Source organism: Sapajus apella, unplaced genomic scaffold (genome assembly GCF_009761245.1).
Source record: "Sapajus apella isolate SASKATOON/1434 unplaced genomic scaffold, GSC_monkey_1.0 scaffold54, whole genome shotgun sequence".
In the NCBI taxonomy this organism is placed as follows: Eukaryota; Metazoa; Chordata; class Mammalia; order Primates; family Cebidae; genus Sapajus; species Sapajus apella.
This window is the reverse complement of record NW_022436994.1, coordinates 11,369,002-11,381,573: the sequence shown is the minus strand read 5'-3', so window position 1 is coordinate 11,381,573 and position 12,572 is coordinate 11,369,002. Positions and strand designations below refer to the sequence as shown.

Sequence of the window (12,572 nt, the reverse complement as noted above, 5' to 3'; positions counted from 1 at the left end):
AGATATCATGGATTTGGTTCTAGAGCACTGCAGTAAAGTGAATATCACTATAAAATGAGCCATACAAATTTTGTAGTTTCTCAGTGCATACAAAGTTACACTATGCTGTAGTGTATTAACTGTGCAATAGCATTATGTCTAGAAAAACAATGTACATACCTTAATTTAAAAATACATTTCTGATACAAAATGCTAACGATCATCTGAGCTCTCAGTGAGTTGTAATTTTTTGTTGGTGGAGGGTCTTGCTGACTGATCAGGGTGATGTTTCTGAAGGCTGGGGTGGCTGTGGAGATTTCTTAAAATAACACAACAGTGAAGCTTGCTGCATCAACGGACTCTTTTTTTCATGGAAGGTTTCTCTGTAGTAGGCAATACTCTTTGATAGCATTTTATTCACAGTATAACTTTTTTAAAAAATTGGAGTAAATTATCTCAACATCTGCCACTAATTTTGTGTAATATTCTAAATCTTTTGTTGTCATTTTGTTGTCTTTTGTCTTTTTCGTTGTCAAAAAAAAACCACATGTGCCTAGACAGAGTGGAAAAAGAAACATCAAGGGCTTGCTAAAAAGGAGAAACCTAAAAAAGATAAAATTCCCACAGCAGTTCTGTTCAACTGTAGTCTGTGAGTGCAGGAACAATGTTTCCGTGGGGAAGCATTATGCCCAGTGGTTTCTTGGTTTGAACGGTGGGAAAGCCCTTGAGGTTTTCTGTCACTGTCAGGAGGGAGCGGGAAACTGTTTGTGGAATCCAGTCGATGTTCAGGCACTGTGCTATGGAAAGCAAACATGTCTGAGACTTCCTCTATCACTTTGGCTGTGGGCTTCCGTGCCCCTGGCCCAACTTGGTGTCCACACGGATAAGCAGAGGGTTGCTTTCCTTCCTGCTGCAGCCCACGATGTACTGAAGGGTAGCGATGAGCTTCAGGGAGTGAAGCGGTACCACGCGGTCATCATGGTCAGCAGTGAGGAGCAGCGTGGACGGGTACTGGATGTCATCGGCTTCTGGTAACTTCACATTATGCAATGGAGAGTATTTGACGAGCCATTCAAAGTGTTGTTTGCTGCCTGAGCACCCATCATCAGTGGTCCAAGCCTGGCCAATGGTATATTTATGAAACTTCAGCATGTCCATTACTCCAGCTTGGGCAATAACACAACCAAAGAGGTCAGGTCGCTGATTTGCACAAGTAGCCACTAAGAGGCCTCCATCTGAGCCTCCATTAATAGTCAGCCTCTTGGCAGATGCGTAACCTTCCTTGATCAGATACTCAGCAGCACACTGAAAGTCATCAAAGCAGTTTTGTTTGTTGGCCAAGATACCACCTTTATGCCACGTCTCTCCATATTCGCCACCTCCTCTGATGTTGGCCACTGCCAGGATACCACCCATGTGTCTCACAAAAATAAGCCTGGCAACACTGTAGTTGAGTGTGATGGATCTGTTGAAGCCACCATAGCCATATAAGAAAGCTGGAGGAGAACCATCCAATTTTATGCCTTTTTTAATGCACAATGAACATTGGAATCTTCGTACCATCCTTGCTAGGGTAGAAAATCTGGACTGTCTGGTCATCAGAAGCATTGATTTCTTTTACGGCCACCTCTCAGAAAACTCTTGGCTCCAGTTCCTCTTTGGTAAGATCACAGTGATAAATGATACCTGGAGATAAAAAGGAAGTAAACCGATAGAAGGTTTCAGTGTCCTTCTTCTGACTGCTGTACCCCACGACACTGCCAACTTGGAGCGGGAAGGTCTTGAGGACAGCACCGGTAGTTAGGTTGTGGAGCTGCAGAATGTTCTTGACGTCATGGAGGTCGCATAAGACCAAGAAGTTGGACCTGACACAAGCTACCCTTTCTAAGACATCTTTCTCATGCTCAGGAACAAGCACTTTCCACTTAGATTTGTCAGGATCCCTGAAGTCAATGTTGATCACGTGATAGTTGGGAGAATGGCGATTCGTCTTGAACATGAACACCATCCTCTCATTGGTCATGTAGTCATATTCTCCTTCAAAGTTGTTGATCAGTTTTACCCACTTTAGGATTCCAGTGATGCCATTGGATTCCTGCTGTAGGTCACAGTACCAGAGTCAGTTTACTGAATCACATCCCTCCCTTATTGATAACAAGACATAGCGGTCATCATCTGATAACTCAGCTCCACCCGTCCATTTAGGTTCATCAGGAAACTCAGCACACAAAATATCTTCTGACTGATGTGTTCCCAAGACATGATAGTAGAGCTTTTGGTGGAGATTGGTGGATGTCTCTGTACCATCACTTTTTCCATCCTGTTGGGGGTATGAGTTATAGAACATTCCCTTCTTGTCATGGATCCAGGCCATACAGCTGAACTTGACTCTCTCAAGCACATCTGGAAGCTCTTTGGCACCATCAGCTTTCATGAACTTGATCGTCATCCAGTCTGAGCCATGGGCACTCAGACCATAGACAAAATACTCACCATCTTCACTGAACGCATACCTTGGAGTGCCACCATGCCATCATCAGACAGTATGTTGGGATCCAGGAATACTTTGGCCTCACCCTCTAAGGAATCCTGTACATATAATATTCGCTGGTTCTGCAAAACTGTATTGTAAAAATAAAAACAGCATTTTCCTTTCTTGAAGTGGCAACTCTACTTGGGATAACCATACAGTTCAGTCATTCTCTCTTTGTATAAACCTCTGATAGGACACTACTCAAGATATGGCACAGTAATCTTTACCAGGAGTAGATTTCATCTCAAGAAATCACTTGCTTTGATCATCTGTAAGAAGCAACTCCTCATCCACTCAAGTTTGATCCTGAGATTATAGCAATTCATTCACATCTTTAAGCTCTACTTCTATTTCTCTTGCTTTTTTTTACCACATCTGCAGTGACTTCCTCCATCAAAGTCTTAAAACCTTCAGAGTGATCCATGAGGGTAGAATCAACTTTTTCCAAACACCTGTTAATTTCTATATTTTGACCTCTTCCCATGAATCATGAATGCTCTTAATGGTATCTAGAATGGTGAATCCTTTCCAGAAGGTTTTCAATGTACTCTGCTCAGGTATATCAGAAGAACCATTTTGGAAATTATAGCCTTATGAAATCTGTTTCTTAAATAATATAATTTAAAAGCCAAAATTACTCCCTGATCTGTAGGCTGCTGAATGAATGTTATGTTAGCATGAAAATAAAATTTCTCTCTTTGTATGTCTCCATCAGAGCTCTTGGGTGACCAGGCGCATTGTTAATGAGCAGTAATAATTTGAAAGGATTCTTTTTGAGCAGTAGGTTTCAACAGGGGGCTTAAAATATTCGGTAAACCACTCTGTAAATAGATAGATGTGTGTCATCTAGGCTTTGTGGTTCTATTTATAGAGCATAGGCAGAATAGATTCAGTATAATTCTTAAGGGCTTAGAATTTTTTTGTACAATAAATGAGCATTGGCTTAAACTTTAAGTCACCAGCTGCATTAGCTTGTAACAAGAGTCTGCCTGTTTTTTAAAGCTTTGAAGCCATGGACTTTTCCTCCTTAGCTAGGAAAATCCTAGATGGCATCTTCTTCCAATAGAAGGCCGTCTTGTCTACATTGAAAATCTGTTGTTTAGTGTAGCCATCTTCATCAATAATCTTAGCTAGATCTTCTAGAAAAATTACTGCAGCTTCTACATCAGCACTTGCTGCTTCACCTCCTACTTCTAAGTTATGGAGCTGGTTTCTTTCCTTAAACCTCATGAACAAACCTATACTAGCTTCCAACTTTTCTTCTGCAGCTTCCTCACTTCTTGCTCTGGATTGGGCTTTGGTTTAAGGTAACGTTGTTTCTGGTCTGATCTTCTATGCAGATGACTCAAACTTTCTCCATATCAACAATCAGGCTGTTTCACTTTCTTATCGCTCATGTGCTCATTGGAGTAGAACCTCTAATTTCCTTCAAGACTTTTTTCTTTGCATTCACGACTTAGTTAACTGTTTGGCATAAGAACACTAGCTTTTGGCCTAGCGCAGCTTTTAATATGCCTTTCTCACTAGACTTCATCATTTCTAGCGTTTGATTTAAAGTGAGAGATATGAAACTCTTTTCTTCATTTGAACCCTTAGAAGCCATTGTAGAAATATTCATTGACCTAATTTTCTTTTTTTTTCGTTTTATTTTATTGCAATTTAGGTTTTGGGGTACCCATGAAGACCATCCAAGATTGTTGCATAGGTACACACATGGTAGTGTGATTTGCTGCCTTCCTCCCCTTCACCTATATCTGGCATTTCTCCCCATGCTATATCTCCCCAACTCCCCACCCCCGGCTGTTCCTCCCCTATTTCCCCCTAACAGACCCCAGTGTGTAGTGCTCCCCTCCCTGTGTCCATGTGTTCTCATTGTTCAACACCCGCCTATGAGTGAGGACATGAGGTGTTTGATCTTCTGCTCTTGTGTCAGTTTGCTGAGAATGATGGTTTCCAGGTTCATCCATGTCCCTACAAAGGACACAAACTCATCGTTTTTGATGGCTGCATAATATTCCATGGTGTATATGTGCCTCATTTTCCCTGTCCAGTCTATCATCAATGGGCATTTGGGTTGGTCTTTGCTATTGTAAACAGTGCTTCAATGAACATTCGTGTGCACGTGTCCTTATAGTAGAATGATTTATAATCCTTTAGATATATACCCAGTAATGGGATTGCTGGGTCAAATGGAATTTCTATTTCTAGGTCCTTGAGGAATTACCACACTGTCTTCCACAATGGTTGAACTAATTTACACTCCCACCAACAGTGTAAAAGTGTTCCTATATCTCCACATCCTCTCCACCATCTGTTGTCTCTAGATTTTTTAATGATCACCATTCTAACTGGCGTGAGATGGTATCTCAATGTAGTTTTGATTTGCATTTCTCTGATGACCAGTGATGATGAGCATTTTTTCCTATATTTGTTGGCCTCATGTATGTCTTCTTTTGTAAAGTATCTGTTCATATCCTTTGCCCACTTTTGAATGGGCTTGTTTGTTTGTTCTGTGTAAATTTGTTTTAGTTCTTTGTAAATTCTGGATATCAGCCCTTTTCATATGGGCAAACTGCAAAAATTTTTTCCCATTCTGTTGGTTGCTGATTCACTCTAATGACTGTTTCTTTTGCCGTGCAGAAGCTGTACAGTTTGATTAGGTCCCATTTGTCTATTTTGGCTTTTGTTGCCAATGCTTTTGGTGTTTTGGTCATGAAGTCCTTGCCTATGCCTATGTCCTGAATGGTTTTGCCTAGATTTTCTTCTAGGGTTTTTATGGTGTTAGGTCTTATGTTTAAGTCTTTAATCCATCTGGCATTAATTTTAGTGTAAGGTGTCAGGAAGGGGTCCAGTTTCTGCTTTCTGCACATGGCTAGCCAGTTTTCCCAACACCATTTATTAAACAGGGAATCCTTTCCTCATTGCTTGTTTTTGTCAGGTTTGTCAAAGATCAGATGGTTGTAGACGTGTGGAGCTGCCTCCAAGGCCTCTGTTCTGTTCCATTGGTCTATATCTCTGTTTTGGTACCAGTACCATGCTGTTTTGATTACTGAAGACTTGTAGTATAGTTTGAAGTCTGGTAGTGTGATGCCTCCTGCTTTGTTCTTTTTGCCTAGAATTAACTTGGCTATGCGGGCTCTCTTTTGGTTCCATATGAAGTTTAAGGTGTTTTTTTCCAGTTCTGTGAAGAAGGTCATTGGTAGCTTGATGGGGATAGCATTGAATCTGTAAATTACTTTGGGCAGTATGGCCATTTTCACGATATTGATTCTTCCTAACCATGAACATGGAATGTTTCTCCATCTGTTTGCGTCCTCTCCTATTTCATTGAGCAGTGGCTTGTAGTTCTCCTTGAAGAGGTCCTTTACGTTCCTTGTTAGTTGTATTCCTAGATATTTTATTCTCTTTGTGGCAATTGTGAATGGCAGTTCGTTCTTGATTTTGCTCTCTTTAAGTCTGTTATTGGTGTATAGGAATGCATGTGATTTTTGCACATTGATTTTGTATCCTGAGACTTTGCTGAAGTTGCTTATCAGTTTCAGGAGATTTTGGACTGAGACGATGGCGTCTTCCACATATACAATCATGTCGTCTGCAAATAGAGGCAAGTTGACTTCCTCCTTTCCTGTTTGAATACGTTTTATTTCTTTTTCATGCCTGATTGCTCTGGCTAGAACTTCCAGTACTATACTGAATACGAGTGGTGAGAGAGGGCATCCTTGTCTAGTGCCAGATTTCAAAGGGAATGCTTCCAGTTTTTGCCCATTCAGTATGATATTGGCTGTTGGTTTGTCATAAATAGCTTTTATTGTTTTGAGATACGTTCCGTCAATACCTAGCTTATTGAGGGCTTTTAGCATAAAGGGCTGTTGAATTTTGTCAAGGGACTTCTCTGCATCAATTGAGATAATCGTGTAGTTTTTGTCTTTGGTTCTGTTTATGTGGTGAATTACGTTTATAGACTTGCGTATGTTGAACCAGCCTTGCATCCCCGGGATGAAGCCTACTTGATCATGGTGGATAAGCTTTTTGATGTGCTGTTGCAGTCGGTTTGCCGGTATTTTATTGAAGATTTTTGCATCTATGTTCATCATGGATATTGGCCTGAAGTTTTCTTTTCTTGTTGAGTCTCTGCCGGGTTTTGGTATCAGGATGATGTTGGTCTCATAAAATGATTTGGGAAGGATTCCCTCTTTTTGGATTATTTGGAATAGTTTCAGAAGGAATGGTACCAGCTCCTCTTTGTATGTCTGGTAGAATTCAGCTGTGAACCCATCTGGACCTGGGCTTCTTTTGGGTGGAGGTAGGCTCTTAATTGCTGCCTCAACTTCAGACCTTGTTATGGGTCTGTTCAGGGTTTCGGCTTCTTCCTGGTTTAGGCTTGGGAGGAGGCAAGTGTCCAGGAATTTATCCATTTCTTCCAGGTTTACTGGTTTATGTGCATAGAGTTGTTTGTAATAATCTCTGATGATGGTTTGAATTTCTGTGGAATCTGTGGTGATATAACCTTTATCGTTTTTGATTGCATCAATTTGGTTATTCTCTCTTTTCTTTTTTATTAATCTGGCTAGTGGTCTATTTTGTTGATCTTTTCAAAAAAACCAGCTTCTGGATTTATTGATATTTTGAAGGGTTTTTTGTGTCTCTATCTCCTTCAGTTCTGCTCTGATCTTAGCTATTTCTTGTCTTCTGCTAGGTTTTGAGTTTTTTTGATCTTGTTCCTCTAGCTCTTTCAATTTTGGCGATTGTGTGTCAATTTTTGATCTCCCCTTGCTTCTCATGTGGGCACTTATTGCTATATATTTTCCTCTAGAGACTGCTTTGAATGTGTCCCAGAGATTCTGTTATGTTGTGTCTTCATTCTCATTGGTTTCGAAGAACATCTTTATTTCTGCCTTCATTTCATTGTTTATCCAGTCAACATTCAAGAGCAAGTTGTTCAGTTTCCATGAAGCTGTGCGGTTCTGAGTTAGTTTTTGAATTATGAGTTCTAACTTGATTGCACTGTGGTCTGAGAGACTGTTTGTTATGATTTCTGTTCTTTTGCACTTGCTGAGGAGTGATTTATTTCCAATTATGTGGTCAATTTTAGAGGAGGTGTGATGTGGTGCTGAGAATAATGTATATTCTGTGGATTTGGGGTGGAGAGTTCTGTAGATGTCTATTAGGTTTGCTTGTTCCAGGTCTGAGTTCAAGTTCTGGATGTCCTTGTTAATTTTCTGTCTGGTTGATCTGTCTAATATTGACAATGGGGTGTTAAGGTCTCCCACTATAATTGTGTGGGAATCTAAGTCTCTTTGTAAATCATTAAGAACTTGCCTTATGTATCTGGGTGCTCCTGTATTGGGTGCGTATATATTTAGGATCGCTAGCTCTTCTTGTTGCATTGATCCTTTTCCAATTATGTAATATCCTTCTTTGTCTCTTTTGATCTTTGTTGCTTTAAAGACTATTTTATCAGAGATGAGAATTGCAGCTCCTACTTTTTTTTGCTCTTCATTTGCTTGATAAATCTTCCTCCATCCCTTTATTTTGAGCCTTTGTGTATCCTTGCATGTGAGTTGGGTTTCCTGGATGCAGTACACTGATGGGTTTTGGCTTTTTATCCAATTTGCCAGCCTGTGTCTTGATTGGGGCATTTAGTCCATTTACATTTAGGGTTAATATTGTTATGTTTGAATTGGATACTGCCATGTTGGTGCTAACTGGCTGTTTTGCCCATTAGTTGATGCAGATTCTTCATTGTGTTGATGCTCTTTACCATTTGGCATGTTTTTGGAGTGGCTGGTACTGGTTATTCCTTTCTATGTGTAGAGCCTCTTTCAGGAGCTCTTTTAAAGTAGGCCTGGTGGTGATGAAATATCTGAGTACTTGCTTGTTCGCAAAGGATTTTATTTTTCCTTCACTTATGAAGCTTAGTTTGGCTGGGTATGAGATTTTGGATTGAAAGTTCTGTTCTGTAAGTATGTTGAATATTGGCCCCCACTCTCTTCTGGCTTGTAGGGTGTCTGCTGAGAGATCTGCTGTGAGTCTGGTGGGCTTCCCTTTGTGGGTAACCCGACCTTTCTCTCTGGCTGCCCTTAGTATTTTCTCCTTCATTTCAACCTTAGTGAATCTGAAGATTATGTGCCTTGGGAGTGCTCTTCATGAGGAATATCTTTGGGGTGGTCTCTGTATTTCCTGGACTTGAATATTGGCCTGCCTTGCTAGTTTGGGGAAGTTTTCCTGGATAATATCCTGAAGAGTATTTTCCGGCTTGGATTCATTCTATTCATTGCATTCAGGTACACCTATCAAACGTAGATTAGGTCTTTTCACATAGTCCCACATTTCTTGGAGACTTTGTTCATTCCTTTTTACCCTTTTTTCTCTAACCATGCCTTCTCATTTTATTTCATTGAGTTGATCTTTGACCTCTGATATCCTTTCTTCTGCTTGGTCAATTTGGTTGTTGAAACTTGTGCATGCTTCGTGAAGTTCTCATGCTGTGTTTTTCAGCTCCATCAATTCACTTATATTCCTTTCTAATTTGTCCATTCTCTTAGCATTTCATCAAATCTTTTTTCAAGGTTCTTCGTTTCTTTGCATTGGGTTAGAACATGTTCTTTTAGTTCACAGAAGTTTCTTACTATCCACCTTCTGAAGTCTGATTCTGTCATTTCATCACACTCGTTCTCCATCCAACCTTGTTGCCTTGCTAGTGAGGAGTTGTGATACCTTCTAGGAGGAGAGGTGTTCTGGTTTTGGGTGTTTTCATCCTTTTTGCGCTGGTTTCTTCCCATCTTTATGGATTTATCTACCTGTTATCTTTGTAGTTGCTGACTTTCAGATTGGGCCTCTGAGTGGATGTTCTGATTGTTGATGATGAAGTTATTTCTGTTTCTTAGTTTTCCTTCTAATAGTCTCGCCCCTCTGCTGTAGGACTGCTGAGGTTCACTCTAGGCCCTGCTTGCCTGGGGATCACCTGTAGCAGCTGCAGAACAATAAGGATTGCTGCCAGTTTCTTCTTCTGCTATCTTTGTCCTAGAAGGATACCTGCCAAATGTCAGTCTGATCTCTTCTTTATGAGGTGACTCTTTGGATATACAGGGGTCAGGGAGCTGCTTGAGGAGACAGTCTGTCCTTTATAGGAGCTCCATTGTTCATTCAGAGATGCTGGGCAGGTACGTTTAGGTCTGCTGCAGCAGAACTCATAAACCACTTTTTGTTCCCAGGTGCTCTGTCCCAGGGAGTTAGGGCTTTATTTATGAGTTCCGTTGTGCTGCTGCCATTTTTTTTGGGGGGCTGCCCTGCCCAACAAGGAGGCAACCTGGTCACTGTCTGCCTGCAGAGGCTTTCCTGAGCTGCTGTGGGCTCCACCCAGCTGCCATGTGAACTTCCCTGCAGTCTTGTTTATATGGGTGTAGTTAGAGCTGCCTCGGCAATGGTGGCCAGTCTCTGTATTGGTGGACTCTCCTGTAATGGCAGGTTGCTTTGGCAACGGCGGGTTGCCTTGGCAATGGCAGGCAGCCTCGGCAATGGCGGGTTGCCTTGGCAATGGCAGGCTGCCTCAGCAATGGCAGACTACCTCTGTAGTGGTGGAGTGCCTCGGTAATGGCGGACGCCCCTCCCCCACAGAGCTGGACTGTCCAGGTTCAGCTGTGCTTGCTGTGAAACTCTCAATACAGAGAGTTTCTGATTGCTGTTCTTTTGTGGGGGTGGGACCAGCCGAGCCTGATCACCTGGCTTCCTGCCTCAGAGCCTTTTTTTTCTTTTTTAGCTGAACAGTTGACTCTATCCCGGTCGCCTGTTGAAGGGCACCGGAATCTGTGTGGTTTCCCATGCGGTGACTCACTGTGCTGGCTTAAACAGCGGTGCTGAAATTCGTGGCTCTTTTTTTTTGCCCAGGAATCTCCTGGCCTGGCCCCCTGTTCGGTCCCCTCTTTAATCAGATGAATGGGTGACTTCCCGGGTCTCCAATCACCAGCCAAAAGGGCACCCGGACCAGTGTATTTTGTATGGAGAACCGCTGGCCGGGGCGCCAACAAAGCAGCCACGTGGGGCAAAGCAGCCACGCCAACCAAAAGAACAGCGCCGGCCAAAACAGCCGCACTGGGGACCCGTGGGGCTCCTCCTCCTGGGAATCTCCTGGTCCGTGGTCAATAAAAATGCGACATCCACTCACCCTCTGCGCTTTCACTGGGAGCTGCAACTCCGAGCTGTTCCTAAATGGCCATCTTGGATCTTCCAACCCCTAATTTTCATTTTGTGTCTCATGGAATAGAGAGGCCTGAGAAATGGAGGATTGCCTGGTCAGTGGAACAGTCAGAACACACATTTATTGATTAAGTTCACTGCCTTAAATAAGTACACTTTGTGGCAACCCCAAAAATTGCAATAGTAACATCAAAGATCACCATGACAGATATAATAATAATGGAAAAGTTTGAAATATTGGAGTAAGTAGCAAAATGTGACACAGAGATATGAGGTGAACACATACTGTTGGAAAAATGGCCCTGAAATGTTTGCTGGACTCAGAGTTGCCACAAACCTTCAATTTGTAAGAAGTTTAATATTTGTGAAGTGCAATAAAGTGAAGTATGATAAAATGAGGTGTGTTTTAATTTCTTCCTGGTGGATTTGGTGAAATGAATGCATCCTCAAATAACAAAGCACACTAGTATTTGTGCCATAAAGAGACACTTAAAGGAAGATCATATATATATATATATATACACATATGTGTGTGTGTGTATGTGTGTGTGTGTGTATATATATATATATATATATATATATAGAGAGAGAGAGAGAGAGAGAGAGAGATGAAGTCTCATTATCTCTCCCAGGCTGGAGTGCAGAGGTGTAATCTCAGCTCACTGCAACCTCCACTTCCCTGGGTTCAAGAGATTCTCCTACCTCAGGCTCCTGTGTAGATGGAATTACAGGTGCATACCATCACATCCAGCTAAATTTCTGTATTTTTAGTAGAGGTGGGGTTTCACCATGTTGGCCAGGATGGTCTTGAGTTCCTGACCTCAGGTGATCCGCAGGCCTCAGCCTCCCAAAGTGTTGGGATTACAGGCATGAGCCAACAGGACTGGTCTGAAAAGGAGATTTTAAAAAGGAGATGTTTGTTAGAGGAATGAAGGAAATGTTCCTAGAACAGGTCACGTTCAATTGTTACCTCGAAGGACTCATGGAATATTAGGAGCCAAAGCTGAGAGACGTGGGGCTGGACTTAACAGGGAGAACGGACAGCAAACAGAGATGCAGAGATGGGCAGGTACAGGCAGGTTTAATAATCATGGGCGACCTATTTTGTACGGAACATAAAATACATAAAAGAGAGTCATGAAAGATAAGCCTGCAAAGGTAAGCCAAAGTTAGACAATGAAGGGACTTGCACATCAGGCTTAAGAGTTGGGCTTGGCTACCTTATTTTTAATGAAGACTTTGAAGCGTTTGACCAGAGAAAGTGACATGATCAGAACAATGCTCTAGGTCAGGCTGACACTCCGCACCCCACCTCCTCTCCACATATGTTTTTCTCCTTCCTGAATAATAATCAGCCATAGATACACAACACAAGTTTGACGTAATTGTTGGGACAATTGTGCTTAATCATGAGATTTCATTGTTCATTCAACTTACATCTAATGAAGACCTTGTCCCTGCCAAGCACTTTCAAAATGACACCAGGACTGATAGACATGGTCACTCCCTCCAGAGTGACTGTAAACTATAAATGTAATTGAGTGCTAGAATTATTTTATAGAAATAAGTACAGGATGTGGTAGAAAAAAAATACATATATATATATTCAATTCCATATGATGGACAGGCAGTTAAGAAGTCTTCATAGAGGAACCATGATCAGAGCCTTGGAGCATAAATATGGGTTTACCAGACAGAACCGAAGGTGCAGAATAGGAGAAAAGAGGAAAAGTGTAGGGGGTTAGGTGTGGCTGTAGAAGGAAGATAAGACTGGTGAGAGTACAGAGAGCATGATGTTGCGGAGTATTTTACCTTTTGTGAAAAACTTTGAGCTTTGTCTTGTAGGACCAAAGGTGGGACATTG

The 12,572-nt window shown here is 41.7% G+C and overlaps 1 pseudogene; it reads right to left on the bottom strand.

The window, feature by feature from the left end:
- Positions 1-615: 615 nt before the first annotated feature.
- LOC116527440 lies at positions 616-12,206 on the bottom strand (annotated as a pseudogene).
- Between the last annotated feature and the right edge of the window lie 366 nt (positions 12,207-12,572).